Source organism: Bombina bombina, chromosome 5, assembly GCF_027579735.1.
Source record: "Bombina bombina isolate aBomBom1 chromosome 5, aBomBom1.pri, whole genome shotgun sequence".
NCBI lineage: Eukaryota > Metazoa > Chordata > Amphibia > Anura > Bombinatoridae > Bombina > Bombina bombina.
In genome coordinates this window covers 575,045,650-575,059,367 of record NC_069503.1, presented here as the reverse complement: position 1 = coordinate 575,059,367, position 13,718 = coordinate 575,045,650, and the positions used below count along the sequence as shown (strand labels likewise).

The 13,718-nt window shown below is 36.9% G+C and overlaps 1 long non-coding RNA gene across 1 annotated transcript; it reads right to left on the bottom strand.

Moving 5' to 3' along the window:
* Positions 1-1,584: 1,584 nt before the first annotated feature.
* LOC128659435 (uncharacterized) lies at positions 1,585-13,261 on the bottom strand. Its single transcript, XR_008402383.1, has 4 exons — positions 13,179-13,261; positions 6,992-7,176; positions 5,342-5,410; positions 1,585-1,758 (listed from the first exon to the last, which is right to left on the bottom strand). It is a non-coding gene; the product is annotated as an uncharacterized LOC128659435 (long non-coding RNA).
* Positions 13,262-13,718: the final 457 nt, after the last annotated feature.

The window sequence follows — 13,718 nt, the reverse complement described above, 5'->3', positions numbered from 1 at the left end:
GTCTTGACCCTCCCGTATCATCTGTGTACTCTAGCTTCAGTATCGAATCACATTACTAATTAAGATGATCCATGGACTCATCGAGTCATAAAAAAAAAAAGAAAATGTATGCTTCTTTTTTGACACCGAGTCCACGGACTCATTGTGTCAAAAAAGAAATACATTTATCAGGTAAGCATATATTTTCTTTTTTTGTGTCAAATTTCAAAGCTATGTCTGTTTCCACTCCTCCTGTATCATGTGACAGCCATCAGCCAATCACAAATGAATATATGTATATTTTGTGAATTCTTGCACATGCTCGGTAGGAGCTGGTGACTCAAAAGGTATAAAAATATGAAAAGACCGCACATTGTTGATGAAAGTAAATTGGAAGGTTGTTTAAGATTGCATGCTCTGAATCATATAACAACTTGTGTCCCTTTAAAGAGACATACACTAGATTTTTATTTGCATAAATGTTTAGTAGATGATCCATTTATATAGCCCATACAGGGTTTTTTTTTTTTTAAAAATTTAGTTTTCTAAAAAATAAAAAAAAATAAGCAAAACACATTTGACTCCTAACCAAGCCCCAAAGTTTTAGAAGTAGACTTGTCTACCTATACTCCTCCAGCTTGCTCCTGTTTGTGTAAAGGGTCTTTTCATATGCAGGGGAGGGGGGTGTCTGCTCTTTTTGCTTTTCAGACCTTTTCACTGGGTGTCACAGACTAACCTCATCAACAGTGCTAAACTGCATGTAATAGACACTGTAAAGAACAGCTATATGAAAATTGGTGTATACTGTCCCTTTAAGCTCTATGAGCTTTACCACTCAGCATCCATGTTCTGTGAGTTTGTGTGGTCTACCACTTTATAGCTGAGCTCTTTTTGCCAATAGCACATCTAGTAGGGAAGAAATTTCACAAACTGACGTGTTCAGTAAGACCCAGCCTACTGCCAATGTGCGGCTATGCAGGTTTCAGGACTATGTGCTGGACTTTATACACTTATTAGCAATGGGTGGGGATGAAACACCTTAACTCAATAAGTATCTACATAGCTAAAATATGCACCCACACATACATTTTATTTATTTTATATATATATATTTATTTATATTTTTATGATATATTACACACACACACACACACACACACACATACAAAACACTCAATTCCGGAATTCCCAAATCCTTTCAATTATTAAAGACCAAAAAAAAAGAAGTTATATAGGATTTACCATCACTAAAAATAAAGGTGACCTTCACTCATCGGTAAAAAAAAAAAAAAAACAACCACCTGATGAATAGGCACCTTTATTTTATTTTGCCACAGCGTCAGTTCTAACCTAAGCACCCACGGAACAACTTTTTTTTTCAATGAGATAACGTTTCCACCTTAGTCAATAGCTGTGACATTGAAAAACTGAGCTGTGTTGTGGGTGACCGGAGGCGTTTAGGTTAGCACTGAGCCTGTAGCAAAAAAAATTTAAACTGATGGATGGTCACCTTTATTTTATGTGATGGTAAATTCTAGCATTTGATAAACAGTAGGATTTATCATCTATTTAATGCATACCCATATCAATAAAATAAACACAATGTAAGATCAGTGACAACTTTATTAATAGAACAGATATCAGAAACTTTAATAGCATTTTATTAAATAGCCAGGCTTATAGTTCAAACAGGAACGCCAAGGACAATCCCTTTCCACGGGTACACAAGTTGTGAGAGCAGCAGTTACACAAAACACACGTACTCCAACTGGAAAACACCTGCAAAATAAAAAAATAAAAAAAGTGAGAATACAGAACAAAATTTCAAACTCCTCCTACAAACCCTAGAGCATAGCATACAGTAGAAATGGTGTATACTTTTCTCCTCAACAAGATCCATTTAAATGGGCTGTAATTCAGGGAACACCTACAAAGGGCATCAATTCAGCAATATGCATTTTTTCTTTTAAACCCCTTAACGAACAACGCCGTCCCCTGTATGGCGCTAGTTTAGCCCTTAAGGAGGCTGCTGTACTGGGCTCTTTCTATATAAAACTAGATGGCGGATACTATTTTGAGGGTAAGAGAGATGTGTGCGAGTGCGCATCCTACACTGCAGAAACAAGAAAAAAAGCAGCCCTTTTTTTAAATGGAGCAAATTGCTCTAGTCTTTTGGGTAAGTTTTTGTCTGAAATTCCTGGTCCTCAAAGGGTTAACCAACTCATTCACAAATTTTTAAATTGAATCAGACACATACAAATTGCTGCATATCAAGTAGAACTGTCAGCAGTTATTAAGGGATGGCAGTTTTAGAGTGTAATTGATTAAAATTGTTTTTTTAGTATCACAGTTAAAGTGGCGTTACTCAACAAATTCTTATTTAGCCCTAAAGCAACACCTCCACAAAACAAAAAGTATTTTGGTGCATAACTGATTGCCAACTGATTTGTTAGCAGTTATCAATAAAAAGGAACATGAACCCCATATTTTTTCCCCTTTCACGATTCAGATAGGGAATACAATTTAAAACATTCCAATTTGCTTATTTCTCTTGGTATCCTTTGCTGAAAAGGATACCTAGGTAAGCTCAGGAGCTGAGATTTAACTGCCAATTGGTGGCTGCACATATAGGTCTTGTTAGTGTGGGAGCTACAACTAAAAACTGAGAACGGAAATAAGGTGACATCTAAGGCACATGATCCCTCGCTAGTCCTGGGACAAGCATACAGATGCTTACATTTGGTCTATAATAGGATAGGGCTACCAAAGACACAGAGGTAACATACTGTCATTTTTTTACTGAGATACTAAGGTGATATTTTCTTGTAAGCCTTTTACAGATCTGCTACATCACTTTTAAATGATTCAGCATTTGGATATTAGGTCTCTTTAAATGTACAACTCCTTAAGATCTGAAACCGTTCTAATACAGAATTAAAGGAACACTCAAGTCAAAATAAACTTATGATTCAGAAAGAGCATGGAATTTTTAGTTATTAAATTGTGCAGTCTTTTTATATTCACACTTTCTGGGCAACAAGCCCTTACTGAGCACGTGCAGAAGCTCACAGGGTATACATATAGTCTGTGATTGTCTGAGGTCTGTCACATGATACAAGGGGCCAGAAAATGGGAGGAAAAAAAAATCTACTGCTTATTTGAAATTCAGAGTAAGTGCGATTGCATTGTCTTTTTATTATGTACTTGTTAATTATGTAATTCTGCTGCCTTGAGTGGTCCTTCAAGCAACATTGCCAACATCTAAAAGTTTAGATAAAGATTTCATGGTGAAATCTATTACTTAGAAAATGTCTAGAACTGCGCAAGAAAGGTCAGATGCAGACACCATTATGGTACTTAAAATAACCCTTTCCTGCATAAATAATAGGGATGGGCGAATATTTCGTAACATTCAAAAAATACATTGAATATTTACATAACATTCTAACATTCAAATGTTCGGTTTCGAATTTTACATGATGTTTTTTTGTTCTTTATTGATCTAGTGTACACTATTATAAGAGCATATTCCCATGTGTCTTCATGCACCTTTGCTGTACACTTGCTGTGAAAGTACATAAACCTGGCTTTCAATTGGTGCTTTCATGGTACTCATTGTATATATAGATGTCATTATATGGACCATAATAGATAGGTTTTGCTTATCATATTCAAATACCAGACTGCTGTCATGAGTGAAATGAACGGTAGCCACTGAGACTGTTATACACTGTAAATGTTTTTTCTATGTACTTCCATTTATCTATACTTATATATGTTATGTATAATAATATGCAAAGTAATATTTTAGGATGATCCAACTCTAAATATTGAGCTATTCTAAAGTGTTTCCTCATACTTCTTCATATATTTATGCGTTGGAGGGATTGCTATAGCCAATGTCTACCTTACCACATGTATATACCAATCAATGATGTAATGCATGGGGATATGTAGGTATACATTGTATTTGTCTTTAAGGCAATTCACTGAATATGAGCATCAAAAATTGTTTGTTTTCAAATGCCTCTAGTTAAGATTTTAGGTTGGGGACTTAAGGCACACATTGTGCTTTTTCTAATTTTTAGCCCAGTCAATGGATATTCTCTTTATTGTTAAGAAGTTCTAGATCGATCTACCCTATACCATATTTAAAGTTGGACATGGGATGTCATTACAATGATCACCCCACTGATGTTCAGCTAAAACACTACCTATTCCTTGGTAATTCACATGTTTAACTGGGTATTAAACCTACAGAGCTCAACACTCTAGTATTTGTTTATGGTCATGTGTATATATATTTATATGGTCTGCCTGTTGCAGGGTGTAGGGCCCACACCCGGACGGTATGACTCATCTATATTATCACAGACACACCACGTAGTACCAACATAGTCCTTTCTCTGGAAATAAGCACCGCATTACACTGAGGCTACTTTGACTTAGAACATGCTTCCCTTTCGTTCCTTACCATTCCTCCGATTACTCTTACTCCCCACTCATTAACAACACTAGGGTAGGTTGCCTGCTATGAGTAATGTCAGTGGAAGTTGATTAGGTGTAGGCTGAGGCTCTATATTGATGATCCCCTTTAATATTTTAGATTGGCTGGTTTGGGCTGGATAGTGTATTTTTTTTTTATACATACTATTAATAAACCCTGGTCAAATCCTACTATGCTATTCAATTAATCTCCGCCCCCATCCCCTCCTTCCTCCTCCTTATATGGTACCCTGACGCTGTGGATCAGTGTTCCGGGTACTCTTGCACAGGTTCCCTCATAATGCAATCTGGAATCACCCCTTTTTATTAGATACCCACTTCTAGGAGGCCCTGAAATGTTTAGGTTTATATTCTTAGTTCTCCTTTATCATGGGCCTGAGTTTGATATTTATACTCTATTTCTTTTTGGGTTAATATGTTACCTCTTATGTTTTATTATTTTAAAAACTTTTATTTTTCTGACTTTTCTTATATATTGGGAGCACCAATTTAACAATCTAATAACTTAAATCTTTAATTTTTTTACACCTTTTATTGGATGTTCATGAAGCTCTCTTGGACTTTTGGCAGGTTATAAAATAAGTTATATATATGTTTAGAATATCCCACAACAGGAAAATAATTGAAAAAGTGAGGTTAAGTTTATTTTTTACATGGTTGGATTCTTCTGTGATGCAACAGAAATGACTTTGTTCTCAATAATGTGTATACTGTGATTCTTTTCTCCTATATTCATGTATATTTTGATGTTTCACAGTTGTGTTGTATTGTGACTTTAACCTCAATAAAAATAAAAAACAAAAAAACAACAACAACCTATAACTTGCATATGGTACCGTCAGCAGCTCATTCTTACTTGGCATGATGTCACAAGTTCCCATCAAGGAATAGTTGCATGAAGGCGTTTGATCAAGTTCTCTGCAATCTGGAAAATAAAAAGGTAAAAAAACCTTAGCGTAAGAAGCCAGACAACTTGATGCCTTTTCTATATCTGCTTAAAAAAAACACTAACGTGAAAAGTAAACAAGTGTCTTTCCATTTGAACAATAGATTAAACAGTTGAACAAAAAGCACATTTTCATTTGTAGAATTTTAGAGTTAGGAAAACATACATAAATAATACACATGCACAGATATGCACATGCTCACACATGTCCATGACCACGTGCACAGATGCCCATGAGCACATGACCATGCCCACGCACCCACATGCCCACGCCCCCAAATATGCACATGCGCAGATATGCCCATACCTATGACCGCAACCCTGCCCACACATGACCATGCGCACAGATATGCCCACACACACCTCACATATTTAAAGCAATAATTAACTGTACGAGTCCTTTCCACAGTTAAAAGGCTCGACTTGCAAAACAAAAACCAAGTAAAATTCATGTAGCAGATGAAAAATAAGATTTCAGAGAAAATATTTACCTACTGACCATGTTGAGAAGACATTTCCCTAACTATTTCCCTTAGGCTCAGAGCAATAGCACATTAAGTAAGCATTAACACTGGGTCAGCGCTCAAGCCATAAAAGGCATGAGAACTGGGCAAAGAAAATGCTTGATAGATCTAATTGAAAGTCTGTTTGCTGATGCAAACACAAACTGAAGTCTTTTCAGATGAGCTGATGTAGTTCATCCATCAAGATCGGGCTTCTGTAACATACAGAAGATCCAACTGGTAAACAATTCTTTATTTGAAGCAATGAAGAACTGTAGGAATCCTTTCCAAAGTTGTATATGCAGACGTGCAAAACAAGTATGATGTGAAAAATGATGGTATATACAGACAAATGGAGGGGCCATACAACTTTTGGTAACTACCTACCCAATTGCTAAGAATTCACAACACATGCTATCACATCATCACTTATGGAAAAAGTGTGCCAAAGGCAATTTCCCTAACTATGCACGGCCAAAGGAACCGATTGCACTCTGCTTCCACTTCCCATGACCACAGAATGTGGGAACAGCTGCAGTCTGCTCCCACATCCCGTGAACACAGTTGGCAGTCACAGAATGAAATGTTTACCTGCTGACCATGTTAAGAAGACATTTCCCTAACTATTTCCCTTAGGCTCAGAGCGATAGCACATGAAGTAAACATTAACACTGGGTCAGCGCTCAAGCCATAAAAGGCATGAGCACTGGGCAAAGAAAATGCCTGATAGATCTAATTGAAAGTCTGTTTGCTGATGCAAACACAAACTGAAGTCTTTTCAGATGAGCTGATGTAGCTCATCCATCAAGGTTGGGCTTCTGTAACATACGGAAGATCCAAACGGTAAATAATTGAAAGTCTGTTTGCTTATCCAAATACAAACTGAATTATTTCAAGATAATTGTTTCATCAAGATCTCATATCGTCTGTAGCAGGATTGTCCGATTCAAGCAGCAAATCAGAACAAGAGGTAGAAGAATTGATCAATCAGGACATGTTCACAACATTGAAGCATAACATATAGGAAAGGCAACAAGTAGCTTTAGACTGCCCTTACCTGTAAGTCGTCCCGATAAGCTTGTAGTCTCCCACTTCTACGCAAACTTTGTACAACACATCATACACCACACAGTGTTCTTGTATTGAGTGGACATCATCTAGTGATAGCATTTCTTTTGCGAAAACAGCTGAGGTGAAGTGAGCTCTTTTCACAGTATGGCCTCTCTCCTCACATTGTAAAATCTGTTGAGAAAAAAAACAAAGCTTTTAGGTTTGTAGAGCAGTTACCAATATCATGAAAGATAAACCTACAAAGTTCTTTATACACTAGTTCCCTTTCTACAGTCAGTAATCCTCTATTCTTTTAAAGGGGCATATATCTTAATATATCGACAATTAAAGGGACATGAAAGTCAGAATTAAACTTTCCTGGTTCAGATAGAGCATGCAATTTTAGGGCACTTTACTTCTATAACCAAATTTACTTCATTTTTTATGCTATCCTTTAATTGAAACGCATAACTAGGTAGGCTCAGGAGCAGCGATGCACTACTGTAGGCTAGGAGGTAATTGGTGGATTCACACGTGTGCATCTTGTCATTGGTTCACCAGATATGCTCAGTTATGCCCCAGTAGTGCATTGCTCCTCTGGTAAGCACATAGCTACAAGCTATAATAAAAAGCTAGACACAATAGAGCATTTTCTTTATGCACGTTTAGGATTCTTTAAGCATTTCATTGCATAAGGTGTACAAATCAAACTTGATACATTCTGCACCTAAAATAATGATCTGTGGTCTCATGCATTAGGAAGTTGCCCATAGCTGGCTTAGGGTAGAGGAGGGAGAGAGGTTCTAAACCTTTAAGTATATTAAGGGACTTAATAAAGTTGAGGCTAAAAGGTATTTTTCATCAGAACAAGGTGTCATGAATTCAAGGATAGCAGGTTCAGAAGTAATTTACAGAAAGTGAAGAGGGGGCTCTAGGTTTTTGTTACAAAGCCCAGGTAGCAGAGCTTAATCCTAAATGGACAAGGTTCCCAGAACAAGCAGCAGTCAGGCTGGGATACTCGGAGTGCTTCTTTGCACAAGGATTATCAAATCTTTATAACATATACCACATATCAGACTGAGTGCTCGTGCTACTGCCATGTACGTGCGATGCTGGTGTAATACTTTCGAGTAGAAATTGTGTTTCTCTGATCCTCGCAGAACAGGCCAAAAAGCAAATTCTGTACGCAAGGCTTTCTGAAAAATACTGCAACTTAACCCCTTAATGACCGAGGACGTGCAGGGTACGTCCTCAAAAAAAAGGCAGTTAATGCCTGAGAACGTACCCTGCACGTCCTCGGTTTGGAAAGCAGTTGGAAGCGATCCTGCTCGCTTCCAGCTGCTTTCCGGTTATTGCAGTGATGCCTCGATATCGAGGCATCCTGCAATAACCATTTGTAGCCATCCGGTGCAGAGAGAGCCACTCTGTGGCCCTCTCTGCACCGGACATTAACGGCTACGTTCGTTGGTGGGTGGGAGCCGGTGTGGGAGGTGGGTGGCGGCCATCGATGGCCTTTGTGATGCGGAGGGGGGCGGGGACGACCGGGGGGGGACGCGCACGGACGCGCGCGCGTGCACGGGGAGGCCGGGCGGGCGCGTGCACGGGGAGGGAGCGGGTGGGAACCACTACGCTACAGAAAAATGTTTTTGTGAGAAGTGGGGATCAAAGGGGTTAATATGGTTATTTTGGTGATCGGTTTGGCTGGTGGGGTATTGGACTGTGGGGGGGAAGCTACACTACAGAAACTAATAGTTAAACATTAAAAAAAAAACATTTTTATTTGCAAACTGGGTACTGGCAGACAGCTGCCAGTACCCAAGATGGCCCCAATAAGGCAGAGGGGGAGGGTTAGGGAGCTATTTTGGGGGGATCAGGGAGGTTGGGGGCTAAGGGGGGACCCTACATAGCAGCATATGTAAATATGCTTAAAAAAATTATTTATTTATTTTTTATACCTTTTATTTTAGTACTGGCAGACTTTCTGCCAGTACTTAAGATGGCGGGGACAATTGTGGGGTGGGGGAGGGAAGAGTGCTGTTTGGGAGGGATCAGGGGGTGGGATGTGTCAGGTGGGAGTCTGATCTCTACACTAAAGCTAAAATTAACCCTGCAAGCTCCCTACAAACTACCTAATTAACCCCTTCACTGCTGGCCATAATACACATGTGATGCGCAGCAGCATTTAGCGGCCTTATAATTACCAAAAAGCAACGCCAAAGCCATATATGTCTGCTATTTATGAACAAAGGGGATCCCAGAGAAGCATTTAAAACCATTTGTGCCATAATTGCACAAGCTGTTTGTAAATAATTTTAGTGAAAAACCTAAAGTTTGAAAAAGTGAACAATTTTTTTTTATTTGATTGCTTTTGGCGGTGAAATGGTGGCATGAAATATACCAAAATGGGCCTAGGACTAGAGCTAAAATTAACCCTAGAAGCTCCCTACATGCTCCCTAATTAACCCATTCACTGCTGGGCATAATACACGGTTGGTGCGCAGTGGCATTTAGCAGCCTTCTAATTACCAAAAAGCAAAGCCAAAGCCATATATGTCTGCTATTTATGAACAAAGGGGATCCCAGAGAAGCATTTACAACCATTTATTCCATAATTTCATGAGTTGTTTGTAAATAATTTCAGTGAGAAACCTAAAGTTTGTGAAAAAATTTGTGAAAAAGTAAAATAATTTTTTAATTTGATCGCATTCGGCGGTGAAATGGTGCCATGAAATATACCAAAATGGGCCTAGATCAATACTTTGGGATGTCTTCTAAAAAAAAATATATACATGTCAATGGATATTCAGAGATTCCTGAAAGATATTAGTATCCCAATGTAACTATCGCTAATTTTGAAAAAAAGTGGTTTGGAAATGGCAAAGTGCTACTTGTACTTATAGCCCTATAACTTGCAAAAAAAGTAAAGAACATGTAAACATTGGGTATTTCTAAACTCAGGACAAAATTTAGAAACTATTTAGCATGGGTGTTTTTTGGTGGTTGTAGATGTGTAACAGATTTTGGGGGTCAAAGTTAGAAAAAGTGTGTTTTTTTCCATTTTTTCCTCATATTTTATAATATTTTTTATAGTAAATTATAAGATATGATGAAAATAATGGTATATTTTGAAAGTCCATTTAATGGCGAGAAAAACGGTATATAATATGTGTGGGTACAGTAAATGAGTAAGAGGAAAATTACAGCTAAACACAAACACCGCAAAAATGTAAAAATAGCCTTGGTCCCAAACGGACAGAAAATGGAAAAGTGCTGTGGTCATTAAGGGGTTAAAGAGCTGGCTTAAAAGGACATAAAACCCACATTTTTCCTTTATGATTCAGCTAGAGAGCATACAATTTTAAACAACAGTTTCACAAGGTTACAGAATTGATTCTGTCCTCTAGATATTGTGGAACAAGCACAATTATGACACAAAAACAGTGTAATGTTTCCTTAAAAGGACAGTATATTGTAAAATTATATTCCCTTTACTGTGTTTCTAATGACTTCTTATACTGCAGAGTATAAAATGTTGAGAAAAAAGTATTTTAGATTTATTTTTGTATTTGAAATAGTTGGTTTGTTCTGTGAAACCACAACCCATTAAGATAGGTGGAGCATGCACGGAAATCAGATATCCTTAATATATCACTTTCTGTACACACATACTTTATATTTTCTCTGTAAGCCAAAGCCCAATATTAAGAACAATTGTAAGTGAACATTTCACTGCTTATATTTTTTACCTCCCCACTTGGAGTGAAATTTCTTCTGTTGGCTAAGTTTACACAGATTTTATTTGACCTCTACGTAAAAGGACAGTCTACACCAGATGTTTTATTGTTTATTACCTATTCCCCAGTTTTGCATAACCAACTGTTATATTAATATATATATATATTACCTCTGTGATCACCTTGTACTAAACCTCAGACTGTCCCCTTAATCGAGTTCTTTTAACAGACTTGCATTTTAGACAATCAGTGCTGACTCATAATTAACTCCACAGTAGTGAGCACAATGTTATCTATATGGCACAAATGAACTAGCGCTATCTAGCTGCAAAAAAACTGTCAAAATACAATGAGATAAGAGGTGGCCTTTAAGGGCTTACAAGATAGCCCGAGCGTACCTAGGTTTAGCTTTCTAAGAATAGCAAGAGAACAAAGCAAATCTGATAAAAGTAAATTGAAAGTTGTTTAAAATTACACACCAATTTATGAAAGTTTAATTTTAAATATACTGTCCCTTTAAACATTCTATAAAGTAGACGTGACCCAGCACAGCTTTGTTCTAAACTGCAGAACACAAGACCTCAGTAAACCACTCTTTAGCCTGGGTTAATAAAAATAAGTGAATGTAGCTTGCTCCCGCTCTGATCTGGTAGCGAGCTACATTCACTTCTATGGCACGATCGGGCACGCGCTTTTGAGCAACAAGACCTGCTCAGTAGAACCTTGAATGAGCGAAGTCCAACTTTGAAATTAAAAAATATTTTATATATATTTATAACGCTGCCGCTAAGATGTTATATAATTCAGCACCACGTGCAGAATTTAACATTATTTTGTACGTTTACTGTCCCTTTAAAAGGCGCAGTAAAGTCAAAATTAAACTTTCATGATTTAAATAGGGCCTGCCATTTTAAACAACTTTCCAATTCATTTCTGTTACCAAATGTGCCTTGTTCTTTTGGTATCTTTTATTGAAGAGTAAAACTAGGTAGGCTCAGGAGTGTGCAGATCTTTAGTACTCTATGGCAGCAATATTTTGCAGCATTATTTGTAGCTTTGTTAGACAATGTTGCAAACAATGCTGCCATGGAGCACTAGACACGTGCACACTCCTGAGCTCTTATGAGCCTACCTAGTGTTTTACTCTTCAATAAAAGATACCAAGAGAACAAAGCAAACTTAATAACAGACGTACACTGGAAAGTTGTTTAACATTGCATGCTCTGAGCCATGAGAGTTTAATTTTGACTTTACTGTCTCTTTAAATAAATAGAAAGGTAAAACAGAAATGTGCAAAACAGTATGAACTTTACTGGATGGATTTAAAGTGCTGTGAAACCCCAAAGTTTTATTCCATGATAGGAGCATGCAATTTTACACTTTCAGTTTTACTTTTATTCATTTTTCTTTACTTTATTGCTATCTTTTTTTTTTTAAAGCAGGGATGTAAGCTTAGGAGCCAGTCCTTTACTAGAGCACTAGATGGCAGCAGTTTTGCAAGAATGTTATCCATTTGCAGGAGCACTATTTGGCAGCACTATTTCATGACATGGAGAGCGCCAGATGCCTGAATCAGTAAATACATTTTTGGGGGTTTATATCCCTTTAAAGGCAGTGTAATTTACTAGCAGGCAATATATATATATACGTAATGCAAACATTTATTTTATCTTTGGTTACTTCTATTGGATAATTCTAGAGACTTTTATCTTCTTTTTAACAGAAGATTAAAGGGACATTCCAGACAAAATTGAAATCCCTATGGATACATTTCAGTGTTGAATAGAAGCAGTTCTGTAATATACAAATATTAGCAAAAACGTTTCTAATAAAAGCTAAAGCTGTTTCAAAAGGTGTATTTAGGTATGCACCGTGCACCAGCATTTTGCACACAGCACTTGCTTAGAGAGCCTTTTACTAGAAGCATTTTTGCTAATATCTGTATATTGTAAATATGTTTCTATTCTAAGATGTCATTTATCTATGTGCATTTAAATTTTGGCCGGAATGTCCCTTTAAAAAAAAGCTGCCTTTTCAAACAGCTGCATTATTAGAATAATGATGTCATCACACACAATACACAGTCCATTAACTTAGTATAATGCATTTGTTTCACCTACAAAGCAGTAGCTAAATTTACTTAAAAATGTATCACTAAAATCACAATGATTTTCTTTTATTTATAATCTCAGTTACATATCCAGTCAATACTACACAACACAACTAAAAGAAACTTCAAGAAATCTTTTGCAAAAGTGTAAGAACAAATGCATAGAGTTTAACACATTTTACTATAGACAAATAGGTCACAAACTATAAGACATAACAAACGGGCAAGAAATGAATACTTATACACATAAATCTGCAGGCAAGTTTGTTTTAACTTCTGAATAAATTATGCAAAACAAACATTAACATCATGTGCCACATTGTAGCAAAGTATTACACTGCAAAACTCACCTGTATAGACTCATTCAATTTTTGGCGCAATTTCTGCCTTCCTGTAGCTTCTGCCTCTGTACAGGAAGTAAGTTAGACTCAAATGTAACCTTCCGTGTGATCATGTGACATGCAGCAACCAATCAGAAGTTTTTTTTTTTTTTTTTTTTTTTTTTTTTTAAACATGCTTTATTTATATGTAACACTGCACGATGCAATGCAAATTTCTGATGAAACATCATTTTAGTATGTTTTCTAGCAGGTTTAAAGACATTAAATTATATCTAAGTTAGTTTAGCATTCAAAATTATTTTCTTGGCTTTATGACATTTTACTTCAGAAATTGGTATGGGGTGGGGGTTTAAATGAGGGCTACCAACAATCCTGCAGAAACAAAAAGGGGAGCCATATTTGGGGGTGTAAAATGATAATCCCTGTTTTCCCTATAGACCTTTCTCTATCCTGCTCACTTACATGTATACATTGTATGGAACCCTCAGCCTACATATTTATATACATTTCTGCAGATTGTTATACTTGTGTAACTGTTTACCCTGTCAG